The 22441-nt window shown below is 38.9% G+C and overlaps 1 long non-coding RNA gene across 4 annotated transcripts in view; it reads left to right on the top strand.

Moving 5' to 3' along the window:
* LOC123951980 overlaps positions 1-22441 on the top strand; it is a 204483-nt gene that overhangs the window by 49008 nt on the left and 133034 nt on the right. For 3 of the 4 annotated variants that reach the window (XR_006820545.1, XR_006820543.1, XR_006820546.1), the window contains exon 2: positions 9101-9163. The exons of the other annotated variant lie outside the window; for it this stretch is intronic. This is a non-coding gene — a long non-coding RNA (uncharacterized LOC123951980). The remainder of the gene's footprint in view (positions 1-9100; positions 9164-22441) is intronic. 4 annotated transcript variants of the gene reach the window in all.

The raw sequence follows: 22441 nt of genomic DNA on the forward strand, positions 1-22441 counted from the left end.
GCAGTTGTTAGCTGTGGGTTGTGGGCATTCAGAGAATTAAAAACAATTTTTTTTTGGAGTTTTCCCCGTAATTTTTTTATTATTATTATTATTTATTTATTTTCAGTGTAACAGTATTCATTGTTTTTGCACCACACCCAGTGCTCCATGCAGTACGTGCCCTCCCTATTACCCACCACCTGGTTCCTCAACCTCCCACCCCCACCCCCTTCAAAACCCTCTGGTTTCCCATCCAAGTACTAACCAGGCCCGGTGGGTAATGGGGAGGGCACGTTTTGCATGGAGCACTGGGTGTTGTGCAAAAAGAATGAATACTGTTACGCTGAAAAAATAAATAAAATGGGAAAAAATAAATAAATAAATAAATAAATAAAATCTTTAAAAAAATTAAAAATAAAACTAAAAAAAAACCCCTCTGGTTTTTTTTTTTTTAATTTTTAGAATGCTGAAAAAAATTAAATTAAAAAAATTTTAAAGTATTTCTCTGTAACTTCCAGATACTCTACAATGCATCAGTTTATATAGTCAAATTTAAAAACATATTATTTACAAATTGTGTTTTGAAGAGCATTTCATGATGGAGAAATAAAGCTATCCCTAGTTTTTTAATGATATGATTACAACTGAAAAACTACCTATGCGATGTTGAGGGTCTTGAGAGAGGATTTTATTGCTGGTAACTAAGGGGAAACAGGGAACAGTCTATTGGGAGTTAAATCGTTAAGTGTAATAGTGCTTCATTGCTGATCTTTGAGACATGCTTTTATGAGGAATTTGTATCTTTAAAATAATTCTTAAAACTTTTGTATGTCCAGATTTTCCACAAGTACACTGATTATTTTTATAAACAAACAAAATGTTCTCTTTTAATGGGAGAAGGTCTACGTTCCTATTCTGCACCCAGCGCTTTTTGCGTCTCTGCTTATCCCAGAGGACTGTCATCAGTTTCAAATGTATCAGAAAACACTCTTTATAAATGTCGAAATAAAGAAATTATAACATCTATTAAGGTAGTTTTCCTCCAGCTTTTCAAACTCAAGAGATTATTTTAGGCATTAAGAAGGCGAGACTCTTATTACCCATAAAATCTTCAGGCTCTACTGATCTACCTTTCATGAGATTCATTTTTCATGGACCAGGCAGAGCATAACAAGCTTCACACATCACTCCCTGAGTTGAAGAGCGGCAGGACTCCAGAGCAGGGGAGAATGTTATTAATCCTGTGCACGCTGGGGCTCTCTTTACTCCACACTCAGAGAGCGGAGCGACAGCACTTGGTGGAAACCTCTGGGTCATGTGGATGGGCTTCGAAGTCACTATATTTGCGAGTCACGCTGCAAATCCCTGAGTGTGTGACGGCTTGACTGCCCAATGGCAGTGTTTTCCCTCTCTCTACCCCTCACTCCTGTTCCTCCAGAGCAGGGTCCCTTTGCCTATTTACCTGGTTCTGGGCTGGCCTGAATGCTTTGACCAATCGACTATGGTACAAGGGATGTTGCAGCAGCTTCCGGGCTAGCCTTTAGGAGGACCGGCAGTTTCTGTTGCTTCGCTTTCAAAGCCCTGAGTGGCATGGAAGAAGTGCAGGTTAGTTGTCTGGAAAAACGAGGTCATGTGTAGGAGCACTGAGCTGCCCACCATGTGAGTTTCTTCTACTAGAACCTTCTGTCTTTCTTCCTCTGTGACCGATAGGAACTGTGAAGTCACCCAGTTCTGTTAGTGATGAGGGTAGCAAGTTTCCCTTCTGTTTCGAGCATGGCACTGAGAGGAATACGTGGTTCGGGATGCCCCTTGGGCACTGGCTCTCGACTGCATTCCCCAACCAGCTCTATCTGTGAGCGGGCTCCTGCATTCTCCATCTGTCTGGCTATTTCGTCTGATTTCTCAACCTAGAGGTGGAGATGGGGAAGACGTTTGATTTATTGTCATCCCCTCAAGCCTCAACACTTGAGGATTTTCTTATGTCTATATAATTAGAAATATTGCCACGATGGAATCTAGCATGGATGCCTTGTCATTGATTTTGTCTGTGTTGCAGGGAGTCATTTACATTGTGTACAGATGTCTCCAGGTCATGGGAGTGTTCGGAAACAATTTGCCCCACCACACGAGTGCAGTCAGCTCCAAAGTCTTAGCTAGTGGGCAAAACAACACGTGCATTTTATCCTTAACATTAATGGGAAAACTGCTCTGCTTCTATTAATGGAGAACAAAGTTCAGGCTTTAAGCTGTTAATATCAATAATGAGTGTTGTTAATTACATACTGTAGATAATTATAATCTCTATCATTATGCAATTAAATTTTAAAACCTTTTGAAGTGAGGGATTTTAGGAAAGTAGTAACATCAGTGCCCACCATTCTGTCATTGTTTTGTTTGTGTAAATTACAAGGGATGGTTGAAATGTATGTAGGACAGAATTTTGTAGCAAATATTAATTATATTATATTATAATATCAAGTATCATTACTTATATAATTAATAAATTATGAATGAAAATACTATTAAAGATAGAACTCCATTTTAATCTTCAAAACTGAAAAATACATAAGCAAAATTTTATGTCATATGCCTCTGAGCTGACTACAACCAGCTTCAACATTGCTGTGAAGTGAAAAAATCCTGCTCTGTATACCAAACTGGGTGGTTTATAAATGTATGGACTTCTGTGTGAAAACGTGGAAAGATAGCTAAAGAATTGATGCATATCTTTGATTATAGCTTCTGTTCCTCTTTGTCTTCTTTCATTCTGGTCCATGAGTTACACATATTAGCCCTCCATATTCATTAACTTTCTAATTGTTTAAATCTCTGTTCATTTTCTGACTATCCTGGGAAGCTAGCCCATCTGTTTCTCCATCATTACTTATAATCCCAGCATCTCTGTGCTGGTTTTTTGAAGGTGAGTTCCTTGAACACTTTTGACAGGTAATAATGATGATGCCCAAAGTATTTTGATGAGCAATAAAGTGCTACCCTAAACAATCATTGTTTTATGTCTATAATCCCATTGGTATTAGATATTGGGATTGGAGCCTTAGTAAGGTCATGCAAACTGTACAAGATCATGCAGTTATTAAATAATGAAACTGGAATGCAAAACTTTGTTCCTCTGATTTCAAAGCCCATGTTTTTAGCCACTAGAGAATACAATCGCCACAGTTTCTTGAAATTTTACTCTGGATCCTGCATGGATCATTTTTATGTGTATTTTTCCTCTGAATCGTCCTTGTATGGGCCATTTTGCTATCCCTTTAAGTAACAGAAGCTGTAATAGGCTCAGTAGATGTTTTCTCTTTCCTTTTCTACAGACAAAGTACATTTCCTTGCTTCCATTTACACGTAATCTGCCAAATAGAAATCACTTCCACTTGTACTTCTTTTTCACTTCTCATTCCAATAATAAAAGAGGTTCCTCCATCCTGCCCACAGTTAATTTCTCACCTACCCTACACGCCATACCCCCTGTAGCTCTCTCATCTGGGACTTGCTCCATTGATCAGTCTCTATCCTCTCTGTGTGCTCCTTCCCAAGAGGATCCCAAGAAGGATCATCTCACATTTAAATAAAACAACCCCCAAACATAAAACCTCCTTCAATCCATGTCTGTAACTGACGACTTCCCTACACTTCTGCTGTAAGCAAAGAGTTTTCTAAATTTTTTGTCTCCTTATCCCTCTGCTACATCCATTCCTCAAGCTACGATAATAAGGATTAGCTGTCTCATTCCACCCTCACCGCCCCCTGGCATGATTCTTATTTATTAAATCAGATGGACACCTTTTTGAACTTAGCTCATTTGCTCTTCAACATTGTCTGGCTCTGTGTATAACCCACTCCTGAAAATTCTCTCTCCACTGTACAAAACATTTTTGTGGGTTTTTTTCCCTTATTCTCTAGATGCTTTCTTTCTCCTCAGTAGGCTCTTTTGTTTCTACCCATCTCTTTAATGTTCATACTACTTATTCGTTACTGCCTTTTCTCCTTCTCCCTTCTAGGTCCGTTTTCTTTCTTTTTTTTTCTTTAAGATTTTATTTATTTATTTGAGAGAGAGCATGAGGGAGGAGAAGGTCAGAGGGAGAAGCAGACTCCCCGTGGAGCTGGGAGCCTGATGTGGGACTCAATCCCGGGACTCCGGGATCATGACCTGAGCTGAAGGCAGTTGTCCAACCAACTGAGCCACCCAGATGTCCCTAGGTCCGTTTTCAATACACCAACCACTTTCTGTCCACACCGCCAGGAACCTAGCTTCCAGCAATGACACTCAACCCAGTCTCCCTGCTTTTGGTCTTGCATTATTGGTCATTCTAAAATGTGAATCTAATCATGTCACTTCCTTACTTAAATCCTTTAATGCTTTCTTTGTGGACTTGGGTGAAATTCAAACTACTTCCCATGGCTTAGATATCTGAGCTGGGCCAAACTAATGTTGATTGACAGAGTTATGGGTTAGAATTCCAGCAACATGGCTGTCTCCTTTGCAGCTGACTGCTTGTTGGTTTATGAAAGAATACTACTTGTTGCCGATTTAACTTGTAACCCAATTTCCTATTGTTATGAGTTTGACTAGGCTGAGTTACCTCAACAGATAGGCACCACATACGGTTTAAAAACTGTATTTCTTCCTTACATAATGGTTGAGTTGAGGCTTCCCATATGATAAGCGGCACTCCCCTACTTGGGATTCAGGAAGCGCCCCCCCCCCCCCAAGTCCTCATCATCATATGTATTCAGCTGATGGAATGATAGAATGGGGAGGCCACCAGAAACTAAAATGCAAAATTTCCACTTTCATCCTCTTCACAGTAACTATCCATACCATCATACCTAGATGAAGTGGTTAGGAAATTTAGTTCTATGGTTGGTACAAAGGAAAAAAATAAAAATAATTATGGGAAATTGATGTGTGTCAAAGAGGCAAGTCAGTCAGTGGTTGTGGCTGGATGTGAGACTCCCTCTTTTGGAAGTGTGGGCAGGAGGCAGTGGAAATCTGGGGGTAGGGTGGCTGCCATGATCGTGAGGGCCAGGATGTGTAAGCTTATTCTTTATCGTCTTCATTCTCTCAGGAGAGAGGCTGGATGACCTCTTGTCATTCCGTAGCCAAGATCATATGTTGTTCGGCTCATCCTACTGCCCCCATTTTACACTAGGCAACCGGAAGAATGAGACTTTTTACTAAGAGAAACATATCTGTGAAAGAGTCCATTAAGTGGAGCTGATTGAAATGGTGGGAACCCGTATGTTCTGCTCTCTGAAGAATTTAATTGGAACTCTGACTCCAGCCAGAGTGAAGCTCTCAAACCAGGAAATGAGCTAAAACTCTACTGGAGATTTGCGCTCCTTCACAGTAATTGCTTCTGAATTGAGAAACACCTTCAAAATTTTCCTTGGGTATATTTATCAACAAGGGACTAGCCATAGAAGTGGGGCTCTTGCAATCTTCCATTCTAAGACAATGAAATATTAACATTTAATAATTACTGCTGGTAACCAGAAAATACAAACCTGCCTCATACCATAAAATTAGGGCTGCTCACTGGAATTGTCTACCAGAAGCAAACCATTGTGGTGGCCATCTACAGCAGAAGCGAATCCTTGTGTGATAGGAGACGCATTACTAACCTGGTCTGCGCTTGGAGCTAGTAATAGTGATCTCACCAGCTTGTCGTGGGGATTAAACAAGGTACCCTACAGGAGAGCATTTTGCCCAGAATAGATGTCTGATAAAGGTTAACTCCGTCCTCCTGTCCTTTCTTTTTCCCTCCCTCCTTCCTTTCCTTCTTCTCCTCTCCTCTTTCTCCTTTCCCTTTTTTTTTTTTTTTTAGTATTTTATTTATTTGACAGAGAGAAATCACAACTAGGCAGAGAGGCAGGCAGAGAGAGAGGAGGAAGCAGGCTCCCTGCTGAGCAGAAAGCCCGATGTGGGGCTCGATCCCAGGACCCTGGGATCATGACCTGAGCCGAAGGCAGAGACTTTAACCCACTGAGCCACCCAGGCGCCCCCCTCCTTTTCCTTCTGTGGAGAACTAAGATTTACAGAAGAGGACCATGGAGGTCTAGAGAGAGAGGGGACTGACCCCAGGGACTGTGAGGGAAGGAGAGAAGGGCAAAGGGCAGGTAACAAGTGAGGGGGGCAGGGTTGAAAACCATAAAGAGAGTGAGGTGGGGAGGAGAAAGGAAAGAAGGAAGGAAAGAAGGGAGGGAGCAATGGAGGGAGGGAGGGAATGGCACTAGGGAAGCCCAAGGGTTGAAGAGGTCAAAGAAAGACAAGGATGACAGGCCTCCCACAGTCAGTGCTGCGGCTGAACGTAGGGCTTCTTCCTGGCTGAGTTGGCTTCACATATTTTAGTGTCTAATGAGGAAGAGCCAGGCCGGGTCTCCCCCAGAGCCCACCCCCAGCCTCAAGTGCTGCACCTTCTTCCACATCCTTTTTTGGAAAAAGCTTCTTGTTGAGGAAGTTCTTTAACATCCCCCCCCCCCACCCACAGGTGTGCCTGCCATTCTTCTACTTATGTTTTGACATTCCACTTAAATGTCCTATGGTTGGTGTGACTGATTTTTGCAGGTGTTCCCCACAGCATCCTGTCTGTCCTTTGGATATGCATTTATTAGTTCTGTTCAGGCCCAGAGCACTTGGGTCTCCCACGTTCTACGCACTGGGCCAAGGGTGGGTGTGGAAACGTGACTGATACAAGGTCTCACTCCCAAGGCCATCGCATATACCAGGTGTTCCCCAAACCCAGTTCGCCTTGGACAATTCCTGTCAGAACACGGGGCAACGGTGTGTTCGAAATGTGTATTTCTGGGTCCTACTCACAGGTAGTCAAGTCAAGGTAAGGCTTGGTCATCTGTAATTTAAGAAGCTGTCCCAGGGAATTCTGAAGAGCAGTCAGGTTTGGGAGCTTCTTAAAAGGTGAAGGGAAGGGAAGAAATTTAGTGTACTCTCTCTGACGGGGTTTGGATTGATGGTGTTCTATGTTGCCAACCACCGCTGGGTCCAAAAACTTCAGAGGACAGTTAGGTGAGCTTACCTCTTACTGTCTTGTCTTAAGGGGGACCTTCCGTTTAACGTCATAACATTTGGTCTGGTTAAGGTTCAACATGCAGAGAAGAGGGGTAAGCAAGACCCTGTCATCGACACAAATACCAACAGCCCAGGTGAAAAGGACACAAAGACGTCCTGGCTTTGGCTCTGGTGCCTGGAATCTAGCTGGCTTATCACCATGACACAGAGGCTGGCACTGAGGACTGGGCTGTGGAGACAGCCGTCCGCCGCCTTCTGTCTATGGAATCCTTTCTGCCTATGCCCACTCCACTTCTCTTGTTCTCGTTCCCTCCCCCTTGGAGTGGGGGCTTTAGAACCCAGGCTACATCCTCTGATGTTCTGCCCCACCCCTTTTTTACCTAGGATAGAGCCACTCTTGGCTCCGTGTGCAGCCCCATTCTTGGTGAGAGACTCCTCCCTCCAGCCAGGCAGACAGAGTCCTACTGGGCAGACTAACCTCCTCCTACCACTGCTAGAAGAGAGGACTTTCTACCCCTCTGCCTTTCACTGTGTTCCACAGAAGGCTGTTCTGTCCCCAGGTGACTCCTGACCACTCTGGGGGGCTGAGAAACTGTGTGTGAGGCCCTTTTCATGTCTCTGCACTGGGAAGCACTCCTTGGTGGGTTCCCAGAGGAGCAGAGAGCTCTGGAAAGCCAGCCAGCTGGAATAAGAAGATTTTAAGTAGAATGGGGCATGGAAGCATTTAAAGTGATTTCTCTTCCTTTGGGGAGGTAGATGCTACTTCAGAGTACTAGAGTAGAAAACTCTGCTCTAAAGAAAAATCTTTTCTAAAGAAAAATCCTGAAGCTGAAATCCTTCTTCCTGAGGTGAGACTGACTTGGACATGTCTGGAGTCAAAGATGAACACCCCCTCCCCCAGGAGATGGAAAGATGGGGCGCCTGGGTGGCTCAGTGGATTAAGCCGCTGCCTTCAGCTCAGGTCATGATCTCAGGGTTCTGGGATCAAGCCCCGCATCGGGCTCTCTGCTCTGCAGGGAGCCTGCTTCCTCCTCTCTCTCTGCCTGCCTCTCTGCCTACTTGTGAACTCTCTGTCTGTCAAATAAATAAATAAAATCTTTAAAAAAAAAAAAAGAAACTTCTAAACACTTTTGTAATATTATTATCATTTTACACTCCCACCAGCAATGTGGTAGATCTCCAGTATTTGCATGTCTTTGCTAATCTTGGACAGTCAGTGTTTTTAGTGTAGTCACTGTAGTGGGTATACAGTCAGACCTACTGTGGTTTAATATGCATTTGTGCACTGATGAAATTGAGCATCTTTTTTACGAGCTTAGCATTGGTCATTTAGATATCTTCTTTAGTGACATATTCTGTTTAAAATTTTGCCTTTTTAAAAAATCTTTTTAACTTTTTTTTTCTTTTGGCAGGTATGAGATTTTTAAGCTAAATATATTCTAGTTACACGTCCTTTCCCAGATATATATATATATATATATATATATATATATATATATATATGTATTTGGAATATTTTTTCCCTGGGTTTCATTGCCTTCTTGATTGCTAATAATGCTTTTTTTTTAAAGCAAATTTATTGAGGTATAATTATCATCAATAAACTGTACATATTTAAAGTGAGCATATTGATAAGTTTTAACAGTTTATGCACACCCAAAAAACACCACTACAGTGTAGGTAATATACCTGTTACCCCACAAGTTTCTTTGTGCCCTCTTGGAATGCATTCCTTCAGGCAACTCTATTCCTCAGGAAATCTTGGATCTATTTCTGTGATTATAGATTAGTTTTCATTTCTTACAACCTTATATAAATAGAATCATAAGGCATGAAAAATTTTTGTCTGTTTAGTTCATCCAAGTTAATTATTTCAAGATTTATTGATGTTATTGTACAGTCAATAATTCATTCTGTTTTACTGCTAAGTAGTATTCTATTATATAGATACAGTGCATTTTGTTTACCGTTCACTTTTCATGGACATTTGGGTTGTTTACAGTTTGGGCTATCACAAATAAGACCACTGTGTACACTCATAAAATTCTTTGCATGAGTATATACTTTCTTTGGATTTAGGAAATCACCTAGGAGTGGAATGAGAAGTCCAGCTACTTCACATTCTTGTCAAGGCTTGATACAGTGAGTCTTTTTAATTTCAGTCATTCTAGTAAGTATTTAGTAGTATGTAATTATGGTTTTAATTTGCATTTCCCTAATGACTAATGACACTGAGCATCTTTTCTTTCCTTCCTGACTTCTTTCCCCCCTCCTTTCTCTCTCTTTTTCTTTCTTTTTTTACATATTGTTCTTCAGTTGTCCCAGGACAATTTGTTGAAGGAGCAAATTGCTTTGGCACTTTTGTCAGAACTTTTTTGGACACCCATCTTTTCTCTTGCTTGATTTATCTACCGTGACTCTATACCAAATTGTCTTGATTGTTCTAGCATTATAAAGTCTTGATGTTAGATAATGTATGTTCTCCAACTTTGTTCTTTTAAAGGTTGTAGAGATGTCCCATGCCTTCCTTTGCATTTCCAAGTGAATTTCATATTCAGCTAGTGAATCTCTACAAAATTCCTATTGGGATTTTGAGTGGGATTGCAGTAAATACATAGATTTGGAGAAATGACATCTTAAAAACATTGGGCATTCTGATCTGTGAACATGACATCTCTCTCCATCTGTTAAGATCTTCTTTAATTTCTCCAAGTAATATTTTGTAGTTTTTCTGCAAACCCATCTTTCACAATTTTTGTCATGTATGTCTGTAAGAAATTTATGTGTTGATGTTGTTTTTAAATGGTGTTATTTTAATTCAACTTTTGATGATTCATTGGTAGGATTTAGGAATACAATTGATTTCTGACATAGTTCTTATATTCTGCAACTTGCTGAAATTTCTTATTGATTCCAGTAGCTTTTATTATAGTTCATAGAATTTTCTTTGTAGAGCAATGTCTGATGGTTTTACTTCTTTCTTTCCAATCGGGATGACTTTTACATCATTTTCTTGCTAAATCACGAAAACCTCCAAAGCAATATTAAATAGAAGTTCCAATAATGGAATCCTTTTTTTGTTGTTGTTAATACTCTTTGGAGGAAAATACTTCATTTTTCACCATAAAGTCTGATATTAGTTGAGGTTTTTCATAAATGCTCTTAATAAGGTTGAAGAAATTCCCTTCCATTTCCACTTTGCTGCGAGTTTTAAGCAGGAATGGATGTTGAATTTTGTATAATGCTTTTTCTGTATCTATCAAGTTGATAATATTTTTTCTTTTTTTATTTTCTTAACATAATGCATTACATTAATGGATTTTCAAATGTTAAACCAATCTTGTATTCCTGGAACAAAACTGACTAGATTATGATCTATTATCATATTTATATATTCTTGGATTCAATTTGCTAATTTTTAAATGACTTTCTTGCATCTATGATTATGATTGATGTTAACCCGTAATTTTCTTTTTATGTGTTTGATTTTGGTAATAGAGTAAGACTAGACTTACAAAATGAGGCATCTTCTATTTTTCAGAAGAGTTTGTGTTATTTCTTTGTTATATGCTTGTAGGAATTCATTGGGGAAGACTCTGGCACCTAGAGATTTTGTGGGAAAGTTTCAGTACAATCCAGTATAAGACTGCTAAAAATAGACCTATTCCCTTCTTTCCAATCTTATGGGGAAAATGTTCAGTCTTTCTACATAAAGTATGGTATTTGCTGGAGTTTTTTGTTTTTCATAGATTCTTTTTATTGCAATTGAGAAAGTTTTATTTATTTTCTTTCTCTCTCTCTCTCTCTCTCTCTCTTTCTTTCTTAGAGAGAAGTTTGGGAGGGAAGAAGGAGAAGAAGAGAGAGAATCTTAAGCAGGTTCCATACCCAGTGTAAAGACCAGTGCAGGGCTTGATCTCACAACCCAGAGATCACGAACTCAGCTGAAACAAGAGTCAGACACTTAAATGTCTGAGCCATCCAGGTCCACTGAGAAAGTTCTATTCTCTAAGTAGTTTGCTGAAGTCTTTATCATGAAGGATGTCAGGTTTTGTCAAGTGCTTTTTCTATAGGTTTTAAGATATCATGATTTTTTTCCTTTATTCTGTTCTTTATAGAAATTGTATTAATTGATTTTTAAAATATTGAACTAACTTAACTTTCCTGAGATAGATCCCAATTCCTCATGATGTATTACATTCTTCATATACTTCTATGTTAGATTTCCTAGTTAGGTTTAGAAATTTTGTATCCCTGTTCCTTGAGGATATTGATCCTAAATCCTTTTTGTTGTAATTTTGTTCCTCTGTTTCAGTGTCAGATTCATGTTAACACCTTCAAGTAAATTGAGAAATATTCCTTACTCCAATATTTTCTGAAAGAATTTGTTTTAGGTAATTGGGTGGGGAACTAACTGCCAGAATTTTAGTGTCTTTATTCTGTAGCTGCTCAATTTCCTGAGGCAAAAACATGATTTTGTTGTTTTAAGATCAAACACATAAATGACTAGTTTACATGAATTTTTCTATACAGTCTGACAGGAGTATTGACAATTACATGCACAGAAAGTGAATATCCCCATTACACATCCCACACTCCTGTTTTTACCTGGCATTTCCCAGTCCTGTGCTTCTCTGTTCTTCTAGATAGTATCTCTGTGAGTTTATCTTGTGTCTATAAATGTGGGTTTATAGACTCTACACCATCAGTTGTGACTCTTATTCTTTCTTTACTTAAAAAAAAAAAGATTTTATTTATTTATTTGACAGAGATCACATGTAGGCAGAGAGAGTGGGAAGCAGGCTCCCCGCTGAGCAGAAAGCCCGATGCAGGGTTCCATCCTAGGACCCTGAGATCATGACCTGAGCTGAAGGCAGAGGCTTTATCCCCCTGAGCCACACAGGCATCCCATTCAGTTTCTTTCTACCAAAAATTTATTGGTGTTTCTTTCCTCAGATGTCTCCTAACTCTTGTCTCTTATTCAACATCAACTCATACTTTTAAATTTCTTTGCTTTTATTTAAATGTTGTCTTTGAGGCATGAAGAAATTTGTATTTTCCTACAGTGGCTGCAACAGCGTCTCCCAGCTCATGTGCTCTTCTGCAGATCTTGCCATTCCCCCCCTCAAGAGTTGGTATGTAATTCCCTTCCTTTTGAATATGACCTGTCCTTAGTCATTCATTCCTAACCCAAAGAATTTAGCATAATAGATAGAGTGTAAGTTACAAGGCTAGGTCATAAGAAGCAAGGCTGCTTTTGCTTTGGTTTCTTGGAGACCTCACTCTCTAGATGCTCCCTCTCAAGACTCTCCCACTTCAAATCTATCCATCTGCACTGAGAAACCCAAGCCTCATGGAGAGGTCATGTATAGATGTTCTGCTCATTAGTCCCAGCTAGCCTAGCCTCCTGGTCATCCCAGCCTCAGTAGCAGACACATTCATGAGGAAGCCCTCAGATGATACCAGGCATTCAGCTATTTCATTATTAAGCAGCCATTCAAGACTTCCTGGATTGCCCCCAAATATTGGGCATCAGAAAAAAGTCACTTGTGTTGCTTCATATCTGAATTTCTGACTCACAGAGTCCATGAACATAATAAAATTGTTGCCATTCAATGCTGTAATTTTGGGGGTGGTTTGTAACAGAGTGATTGAACACCAGAATGAAGGGAGAAAGGCTATCTGTACTTACTTTATCCTTTTGATCGAGGAGACTCACCAGAGCCTTTCCAATCATGACAGTTTCCCCAAAGCAAGATATTTTAGAAGTGGGACCAAGCCAACTTCCATGAAATGGGAACTAGATTAGGAGTCTCTGGTTTTAGCTCTGAATCTAACTTGCTTGCTGAACCTGAGCAAGTCAGTGTCTCAATTTGATTCAATATCTTTATCTAAAAGCTTAGATCACTGGGTCATGTGTTGTACATCTTTCGTTGGCCTTTCTAGCTATTCCTTCAGCCTCTGCACTCTGCTACTTTTCCTAGAAGGTTGACTTGTATACGTCTCTTTGTTTTCTGATTCCCAGTTGGGTTAGGCCTCTGGGGAGCCCTGTCAGGAGATTGGAGAAAGGGAAGAGAGTGAAGTTACATGTTTATTTTCTTAGTCCCCTCCCTATACTACTTATTAAGTTGGCCACGTCCATCAGTTGAGTTCAAACTGGTACTTGAACTCTTACCAAGTTCGTAGTCCCCATATAAGCCATCTTTAACATTCAAGTCCCCTTATTTCTTCAGGCTTAGGGAGTAGTAAATGCATCTCACTAACTCCTAGGTACTGCATCATCCTTCATAATTTCCCTGCATATTTCCCATGCCTTTGCAATTAGTGCCTTTTAAAAACTCTGCTGGAATTATCCTATTTTAGACATGCCATCTGTTTCTCTCAATGAACTTAACTGATATATTTCAAATGATCTTTGGTATTCCTACTATATATAACATTTTATAATTCTACGAAGAGTCTTTTACCAGGCTTGGTTCTTTATCATCGCTGAACCATTTTAACAAGAACTGTAATACTCCTGAACAGATATATAGAATACCTTTTCTATAAGCTAATGCCTATGTGGCCTGAAAATGCAATAGTCATTCATTTTCTTAATTTACATGTTTTTTTTAAAAAGGACCTAGAATTGAGTTTTTCTATGTTGCTCCAACTGAAGTTTAGTTTTTTGACAAAGAGAAGATTCACATAATAGGCAAAGGTAAAATTGATCATATTAGTGTCTGTCATTGTCAAAGATAATGCCCTGTAAATGGTAGTGTGGTTGAAAGAGTGTGTTAACCATCTGTCCTTTTACTGATATCCATACACAAAATGAAGCTTTGGTTGCTTTGAAATTGCAAGTACTATTTGCAGTATAATTTCAGTTCATGATTCTGAACATGCATTCCTCTTAAAATCTTAGTTGAGGGGGCACCTGGGTGGCTCAGTGGGTTAAAGCTTCTGCCTTCAGCTCAGGTCATGACCCATAGGGCCCTGAAATCCAGTCCTGGGTTGGGCTCCCTGCACAGTGCGGAGTCTTTTCCTCCCTCTCCCTCTGAACCTCCCCCTCCTCATGCTTACTCCCTCCCTCCCTCTCACTTTCTCTCAAATAAATAAGTAAAATCTTTTAAAAAATAATTAGAATTTAAATTCTTAAAGACATTTTCCAGGCTGTGAAAAATCAAATAGAAACTATTAAGCAAGATTATTAAAATTATAATCTTAAGGCTTCATTTAGTATATATTTACATCAAAAATCTTATCCTATAAGCAGAGAGTGAGTCCTATTAATTATTTTGTAGGCCACAAAGAAAACCTTGGTAGCTGCTTCAAAGTCAAAAGCATAAAGTTATCATTTGACCACAATACAATTAAACCAATATTTTAACCATATGGAAAATTTAAAGCTGTTCTCTTAAGCAAGCGACGATACAAGATAATAAAATATCACAAAAAATTTCATATGTTTTAATGATGATAAAAATTATAATTGGAAATAAAAACAGATTAACTAAGTCTTAACTCAAAAAGCTAACAATCAATTAAATTTAAGGAAAGAAAAATAAATAATACATGATATGGTAGATATTAATAAACTGGAAAGTAGAAACAAAGAATAGAACTGGTAAATATATATTGCAACTATATTATTGAAAATAATACTATGAAAATGCACTTTAAGGAAGTTTATTGATTATTAAGCTAAAAGAAGATAAAGCAGTAATATACCATGATGGAGATTTTTAAAAGAAATAAAATTATTGTCATGCACAGGGCTTTAAAAAGTCAATAGGAGCTGATTACAGAGAAATCTATGAAGCAAATTTGAAAATTTGGATTAAAGTAATAATGTTTTGAAAACACAAATTACTAAAGTTTATTTAGAAGTAGAAATCAGCAGGGACTGAAAATTACAGAAGGAATTACAAGTGTTGTCAATTCCAACCCTGAAATGTTCAGGTATCCATCCCTACACAATGTATGCAGAAGCACATACACAGATACGCACCCAGAAAGCTGGTAGTTATGCGCAGAGATATTTCTGACAACATGATGGGAAGTTAACCTTCAGTTTTGTGCTCTGTGAATATTTTTCATGTCCATGTATTGCTATAAAAAACAAACTTGCAAAATAGGAATTTCTCAAATTGGGGTCCTTTGGATCCTGGGAAATATTTAGATGCATTTTTTTGTGGACTGGTTTGTCCTTTATGATAATGATTTTAATCAGTTGATTTTAATTTTTAATTTTTTTATTTTGTACAATTTTTGTATAGTTTAAAAATTTTGAATGTACATAAAAGTAAATAATGAAAAGTATTTCCTCTACACATTTCTCTTCAATTTCACATCAATTCCTGTTGGTTCAATGGTCATTTCAGAATTTCAGTATGCTTATACAAATTATTACAAATAGAAATTCTCTCTCTTTCTTTGCTTTTCTTTGCACATATTATACACACTGTATATCACCTGGCTTTCTTCACCACATTTCTCATGGAGATATTTCTATATAGTGCATGAAAAGAGTCCTTAAGTTCTTTAAATAAAACTGGATAGTATGCTAAAATATGAAGATACAGTAATTTGAAGAGTAGTATCCAATATAGGAACACATCTGATCACGTCAGTCTGGACTTGGCATACATACTTCTAGATCTAGGTAAACATATCCACTATGTACCCTCCACTTTTTTTTTTCGCTCATGGAACAGTCAAATTGGTATCCTTAGGGACCTGACAACTCTATCTTTACCTCAGACCCTCTTCTTTAGAGAATGGGAACATACCCACAACTGTGGCTAGGAGAACTGGTAGATACAAAGGCTTTCCATAAATAAAGTAAAAAACATGGCAGATTCATATACAAGAAAGAAATGTTGGTTTTTAACCACATGTTGAAATCTGAACCAAAAGACAGAGGAGAAAGTCATAAAAACTGACCGTGCATTAGACCACAGGTGAAACATCAACTAAGTCCTCAGAGTAGAAAGTTACAGAAAATATTCTCTGGTCACAATTAAACAAAACTAGAAATTAAATATTGAAATAGAAAAAAGGTCAAACAAATAATCCTGGAAATCTAAGGTAACACTTAGAAATCAAAATAATGCATCTGAAAATGGAAATACTTTTATTGATAGTTTCCTTTGCTGTGGTTACATTTCTAAGAAAATATAAATTAGTACATTGACTTTATAAGATGTAGAAATAATCTGAAACAGACTAATTGCCACAGAAGAAATTCAAACTGTTATTGAGCTACCTCTAAACAAAAAGCAGCAGGTTGAAATGTTTTAAAAGGGAATTCTAGCTAACCATAAGGAAACTTATCATTTAAAGCCATATAAAATATTCTAATCCAGAGCATAAAAAAGAAAGTTTCTCAATTCTAAAGCATGCATAAATACTGTTTTTAAAATCCTATAAAGGTAGGGGCGCCTGGGTGGCTCAGTGGGTTAAAGCCTCTGCCTTTGGCTCAGGTCATGGTCTCAGGGTCCTGGGATTGAGCTCCGCATTGGGGTGTCTCTGCTCAGCGGGGAGCCTGCTTCTCTCTCTCTCTCTGCCTGCCTCTCTCCCACTTGTGATCTCTCTCTGTCAAATAAATAAATAAATAAAATTTTTAAAAATCCTATAAAGATAAAAATTACAAGTTAATTACAATTATACATATCCTTTTAAAAATCTATAAGTAGGGGCGCCTGGGTGGCTCAGTCATTAAGCATCTGCCTTCAGCTCAGGTAGTGATCCCACGGTCCTAGGACAGAGCCCCCGAATCAGGCTCTCTGCTCCAGAACCTGCTTCTCCCTCACCCACTCCCCCTGCTTTGTTCCCTCTCTTGCTGTGTCTCTCTCTGTCAAATAAATAAATAAAAACTTAAAAAAATAAAATAAGTTAAAAATCTGCAAGTAGATTATTAGCTAAGGAAATGTACTTCATGTACTCCATGTACTACAAATTTAGTACTTCAAAGGAATTAATAAAGCAAGACCAAGGAGATATAATTTCAGAAATATGAATTAATTAATATTAAATACCTGTTAATAATCAAAAGGGAAACAAATTTCCTTTTTGTGGTTGAATAATATTCCAGCGTGGTATGTGCTGTGGTGTGTGTGTGATGTGTGTGTGTGTGTAATGTGTATGTATGTGTGTGTGTGATGTGTGTGTGTGTGTGAGACATCTTCTTTATCCAGTCATCTAACTAATATAACATTGTATGTTAACTATACTGAAATAAAAACAAAAGGGAAAAAAATCACAATATTATCCCTATTAATTTGGAAAATGTTTTTCATATATCTCATCTTTTCTTGAACAATAATTAATAATAATAATAATATAAATTATCCATTCATTCCTCAGGACAGTCCTATGCCATAACATTATGAAATGTATCCCTTAACTAACTACTTTTCACCACATCCAATGCTTCTCTATCCTTATTTCCTGGGTCCACTGCTATAACCTCTTTCCTGGTTTTTGCATATCTCTTGCCCCTGGAATCCATTGTTATGTACCAAATTTATATTTTGTGAAATATAAATAAGAAAGTTTTGCTCCCCAATTAAAAAATTCTTTGATGGCATGTCCCTGAGTGTGGCCTATAAGCCCTACGTGGTATTATTCTTGCCAGACGTTATCTCGTACTACTTCCCCATAGCTCCCTTGTGCTCCCGGCCATCATGGCTGCCCTGATCTCCCTGGAACACAGTTCAGGCACATTTCAGCTTTAGAGCTTTTATACCTGTAAGGAATTCTCCCTGAAATATTTTTTATCAGTCAAGTTCTCCTCAGGTGTGGCTCTCTCACAGAATTTCCCTGACTACCCCCTTAAAAAGTTTTCTTCTCTTGTCCAGAGTCTACCCTGACACGATTACACTGTTTCCTCATCTTCATAGAACTTCAGTCTATCTGAAATTGTCCAAATTATTTGTTATGTGTCTTTCTCTTCCAAGTAGAAGGGAAGTTCAGTGGAAACAATGTCATTGTTTTGCTGCACTGAGGTCAGAGCAATGGCATTTTACAAATGTCAGAAGTGGAGCGTGGGATCATAAAGATATTTGGGCTGATTTTTCTTGAGGCTTGCTTACGACCCCTTTAGAAAGTGGCTGTCGATGTGGGAGATGAGGCTTGCTGGAGCAAGTAATGGAGAAACATGAGTAACAAAACTGTCAAACAATGATCCTGATTTCTAAAAACACTGTATCTAAAACCCAGTCTCCTAAAAAACATTAAAAATAAACATGAATTCTGGAGCTTGATAATTAGTAAATATTTTTAAAAATTTTGAGCAAGTATTGAAAACTTCAACACAAAGAAATTTCCATAGTAACAAAAGGTTTAATGAAGGAAAATGAAAATGAAAAACAAAGCCTCTTTTTGTAGTTGACAAGTAATTTTTTCCTGTTCATCAAGCCATCCTTTTATTATTTGTGCACAAAAATCTCCACCATGTTTTCTTTCCCCACTTACACTTTTAAAAATTTTTCGTATTTATTTCTTTTCTTTTTTCCTTTACACTAATTGATGAATAAATTACCATGTTGGGAGAAAAGGACTAAAGTGTTAGGGGTCTCCTTCTGAACCATTACTATCAGATCTGATAAATGATGGTGGTTTTCTATGGGAAAACACTTCCATAAATGCAGTGGATTTTTAATGAGTCAGCTACAGGGCATGTAGAGGAAGAACCTACACACATTGGATGTACATCTGTGTGTGTATGTGTGCATATGTGTGTGATGGGCATAAAACAAATTGGCTTTTTCTTTCTTTTTCAAATTTCCCTATTACAACCCATGAAATTCCCCCAGGATGTATTAAATAATGACAAAAATCACAATAACTACTCTTCATTGATCTAGTCTATCAGGCTATGCACCCTTCTATCACTACAACAATTCCATGAAGGAGGAAAGAAAGAAGTTAAATGCTGCACTCAAGGTCACATGGCTGGCATTACTGAACCGATAAAGAACCCATGTTGACCCCCTGGCCCCAGGGACTGCTCTGAGAGGAAAGGCCTTAGCAAAGTAACTTCTAGTGTTGTAAAAGACAGAGGCTTTGGAAATATCTCCTGCTCTTCAAAATGCTTTTCTTGCTCATTTGCTGATACTTGAAATTTGTTTTTAATTGACTTCATTTTTTAGAGCAGTTTTAGGATCACAGCAGAACTGAGTGGAAAATGCAGAGAGTTCTCTTATTTCCACATGCTCAGCTTCTCCCACCACCCATGTACCCTTCAGAGGGGTACATTTGTTGCAACAGATGAACCCACACTGACACACCATAATCATCCAAAGTCCACCATATACAACTGAGTTGTACATTCTATGGGCTCAGGCAAATGTTTAATGGTACAAGTATCCACCATTATAATGTCTTTTTTTTTTTTTTAAGATTTATTTATTTGACAGAGAGAAATCACAAGAGAGGCAGGCAGAGAGAGAGGAAGGGAAGCAGGCTCTCCGCTGAGCAGAGAGCCCGATGTGGGACTCGATCCCAGGACCCCGAGATCATGACCTGAGCCGAAGGCAGCGGCTTAACCCACTGAGCCACCCAGGCGCCCCCCACCATTATAATGTCTTAAGGAGTAGTTTTGCTTCCTGAAGATTCCTCTGTGTTCTGCTTCATTCAATCCCTCTTTTCCCTTTAACTTCTGGCAACTACTGATCTTTTTACTCTCCACAGTTTTGCCCTTTTCAGAATGTTGTATTGTTGGGAGCGTACTGTATAGAGCCTTTTCAAATGGTCCTCTTGCACATAGTAATATGCATTTAAAGTTCCACCATATCTTTTCATGGCTTGAGAGCTCATTTCTTTTTAGCGTTGGATAATATTCCATTGTCCTACTAAAGACATCCTAGTTGCTTCCAAGTTTTTGGCAACTCTGAATAAAGCTGCTATAAACATCCATGTGCAGGATTTTGCACAGACATGAGTTTTCAAATTAGGAACTATCTTCTGCTCTTCAAAATACTTTTCCTACTCATTTTGCCGGTGCTCAGAATTTTTTTCTAAGGAGCTGTAGGAGTTTCAGTTTTGTAATAATTAATGAGACTTACAGTGCTAAGGCTTCTGACAGAGGTGATCTCTGGATTCATACTAGTATAGACATGACTACATTAGAAACTTTCCTGACAAAGAATGTCCAATGGAAAAAAGACAGCCTCTTCAATAAATGGTGCTGGGAAAATTGGACAGCCACATGCAGAAAAATGAAATTGGACCACTTCCTTACACCACACACAAAAATAGACTCCAAATGGATGAAGGACCTCAATGTGAGAAAGGAATCCATCAAAATCCTTGAGGAGAATGCAGGCAGCAACCTCTTCGACCTCAGCCGTAGCAACATCTTCCTAGGAACAACGGCAAAGGCAAGGGAAGCAAGGGCAAAAATGAACTGTTGGGATTTCATCAAGATCAAAAGCTTTTGCACAGCAAAGGAAACAGTTAACAAAACCAAAAGACAACTGACAGAATGGGAGAAGATATTTGCAAACGACATATCAGATAAAGGGCTAGTATCCAAAATCTATAAGGAACTTAGCAAACTCAACACCCAAAGAACAAACAATCCAATCAAGAAATGGGCAGAGGACATGAACAGACATTTCTGCAAAGAAGACATCCAGATGGCCAACAGACACATGAAAAAGTGCTCCACGTCACTCGGCATCAGGGAAATACAAATCAAAACCACAATGAGATATCACCTCACACCAGTCAGAATGGCTAAAATGAACAAGTCAGGAAATGACAGATGCTGGAGAGGATGTGGAGAAAGGGGAACCCTCCTCCACTGTTGGTGGGAATGCAAGCTGGTGCAACCACTCTGGAAAACAGCATGGAGGTTCCTCAAAATGTTGAAAATAGAACTACCCTATGACCCAGCAATTGCACTACTGGGTATTTACCCTAAAGATACAAACATAGTGATCCGAAGGGGCACGTGTACCCGAATGTTTATAGCAGCAATGTCTACAATAGCCAGACTATGGAAAGAACCTAGATGTCCATCAACAGATGAATGGATAAAGAAGATGTGGTATATATACACAATGGAATACTATGCAGCCATCAAAAGAAATGAAATCTTGCCATTTGCGACGACGTGGATGGAACTAGAGCGTATCATGCTTAGTGAAATAAGTCAATCGGAGAAAGACAACTATCATATGATCTCCCTGATATGAGGACATGGAGAAGCAACATGGGGGGGTAGGAGATAGGAGAAGAATAAATGAAACAAGATGGGATTGGGAGGGAGACAAACCATAAATGACTCTTAATCTCACAAAACAAACTGGGGGTTGCTGCGGGGAGGTGGGATTGGGGGAGGGGGAGCGGGCTATGGACATTGGGGAGGGGAAGCGAACCATAAGAGACTATGGACTCTGAAAAACAACCTGAGGGTTTTGAAGGGTCAGGGGTGGGAGGTTGGGGCAACCTGAGGGTTTTGAAGGGTCAGGGGTGGGAGGTTGGGGGAACAGGTGGTGGGTAATGGGGAGGGCACGTTTTGCATGGAGCACTGGGTGTTGTGCAAAAAGAATGAATACTGTTACGCTGAAAAAATAAATAAAATGAGAAAAAAAAAAAAAAAAAAAAGAAACTTTCCTGACAATAGGTGTTGGGCGCAGCTGTGGATCTAAAATAAGATTATGAAAGAAGTTTTTGGAAATTGCAAGAATGTAAAAAATGTGAAGAATGTGCCTCATCTTGAATTGCACACTGACTCCTGTATGTTATTTGATTTGGTGCTTGGCCAGTTGTATTTTTATCCCTCTCTCGGCCAAACCTCCTTGGGACTCTGTCTCTAGATATCTTCCTTAGCGAACTCTGTGACGCTTTCTTTTTCTTTCTTCTTTCCTTCCTTCCTTCTTCCTTCTTCCTCCTTCCTTCCTTCCTTCCTTTCTTTCCAAACTCTGTGATTCTTAAACTTCACTTCTGGCTCCCACACTCTGCCTGAACAAATCATGCATTGGAGTTCTGGCTTGTGCTGATGCAAAGATAGAGAATGCTCACGTCCACCTTGCCTCATCTCAGGAAACACTTGCTCTTCTTTATGTTTAAAAGAAGACATGTGAAGATGACTTGAGACACTTTTATTTTAAAAAGGTTAGTGTGATTTAGGTATTTGAAAAGACACTGCAGTAACCTTGCTGCCAATGAGGTACCCTTGCTGTTGGATGTGGCTCTCACCCAACAGTCCTTGCACACCACTATTTCCCAACTGGGCATCTAGTCTTTTGTTTTTTGGGTTTTTGTAGCAGGGATTTATTATTATTATTAAAGATTTACTTATTTTAGTGAGAGAGAAAGAAAGCACACACATAGGTGAGGGGGCAGAGGCAGAAAGAGAGTGTCCCGAAGCAGTCTCCCCACTGAGTGCAGAGTCCCACCAGGCAGGGGCAGGGTTGGGCGCTTTAGGGC

The sequence above is a fragment of the Meles meles genome, chromosome 10 (assembly GCF_922984935.1).
Source record: "Meles meles chromosome 10, mMelMel3.1 paternal haplotype, whole genome shotgun sequence".
In the NCBI taxonomy this organism is placed as follows: domain Eukaryota; kingdom Metazoa; phylum Chordata; class Mammalia; order Carnivora; family Mustelidae; genus Meles; species Meles meles.